Raw genomic sequence first — 1,628 nt, forward strand, 5'->3', positions numbered from 1 at the left:
ATAACAGAATTAGACCAATATTTTAGAAATATACACAGAACAATTACTTTCTTATATCAGACATATGGATTCCCATTATCATTTTAAGGATTAGATTGATGTCAATTTAAATCTATTTACATGTGATTATTTCTAGTACACAGATGTGACATATTTGTATGCATGATTATACCCTCAAAATCCATAATCCTAACATTCTTTTTCATGGTATACACTTTCAAGATTTCTTTCACCATCTTCCTAGCATACATAGGGACAATCTATGTTAGCTTTTTGCCAAATTTAGCTCATAAAATAATTAGTTCATAATATAATTTGGAGTACCTATTGTGCATTTTGAAATAATACTCAGGGGTTGGATTTATAAAATTTTTAGGATGATGTGGCCCTAGCCAATACTAACTGGTTTATGCAACAATTAAGCTGACTTCCATATTATAGCACAGGAATTGCATTAAAATATAGAGTCAAGAATTCACTTTAGTAGTACTCAAAGGTAATATCAAGGCTTGCTACTCAAAGTATGGTTTACCAGCATCATAAGCATCATCTATATGGTTGTCAGAAATGCAGAACCTTAGGACCTACTAGAAAACAATATAATTAAATCTTTCCACATAATCCCAATTGATTATTAGGCTCATTCAAATATCAGTTGCACTGTAATGAGGTGAAATAAATAACATGTGGTTTATCCAGTATATATTGCTCTTTGCATGAAAAAATGAATATATATTTTCATCTTCCATGTTTTAGTAGCCCATTTAGGGGTAGAAATGTGAAGACATTATTATGCCATTAGCATAAATCTTGTATTATCTAAGCATTACTCATAACTATGCAACCAATACTTTGTATTTATATCCCTATACTATATTTGAATTCCTTTAATAGTCAATTGACATTGAACACGTTACTTAAATTTTCTGTTCTTTAATTTCCTCATTTGTAAAATGGGAACAACAATGATACTTCCATTAAACGGTTTGGGGAGGATTATGTGGATGACACATGCAAAAATACTTTTAGAATGTTGGACACATAGCATTCAATAATCATTTATTAAGTTTTTTAAAAAATTAGGAATATTGGGCTTGGGATATAGCTCAGTTGGTAGAGTGCTTGCCTCACATGCACAAGGCCCTGGGTTCAATCCCCAGTAACACAAACACACACACACACACACACACACACACACACACACACACACACATATATATATATATATATATATATATATATATATATATATATATATATTATATATGATTCTCAGAAAAATTAAGAAATGGGACAGGGAAACAAGATGGGAGAGTAAGTGAATTTGGGTTTAAAAGTGCCATAAATAATTGATATAATACACTTTGATTGCTTTTGGTATCTCTTCACTAAGGATGATCAAAACAAAATAAGGCAAGACCTATTGAGCATCCTGGTCCCCATTGGTAATGATGTTTTTGATCATAGGCTCCAGAGAAATGCACCTGCCACTCTGAACACTGGCATATCTCAGCCATGTTTAGTTGGAACAGGGGAAGTCATGCCTAGCAGCACCCACAATCAGCATTTGGCAAAGAAGTACAACACACCCCCAGAAAAGTCACTGGGGACATCAAAGACAAACAGGA

General features: G+C 32.7%; 1 non-coding gene across 1 annotated transcript; it reads left to right on the top strand.

The window, feature by feature from the left end:
* The first annotated feature begins 1,095 nt into the window (after window positions 1-1,095).
* Trnav-cac (transfer RNA valine (anticodon CAC)) lies at window positions 1,096-1,168 on the top strand. Its single transcript has one exon. It is a non-coding gene; the product is annotated as a tRNA-Val (tRNA).
* Window positions 1,169-1,628: the final 460 nt, after the last annotated feature.

This window comes from Ictidomys tridecemlineatus, chromosome 6 (assembly GCF_052094955.1).
Source record: "Ictidomys tridecemlineatus isolate mIctTri1 chromosome 6, mIctTri1.hap1, whole genome shotgun sequence".
NCBI lineage: Eukaryota > Metazoa > Chordata > Mammalia > Rodentia > Sciuridae > Ictidomys > Ictidomys tridecemlineatus.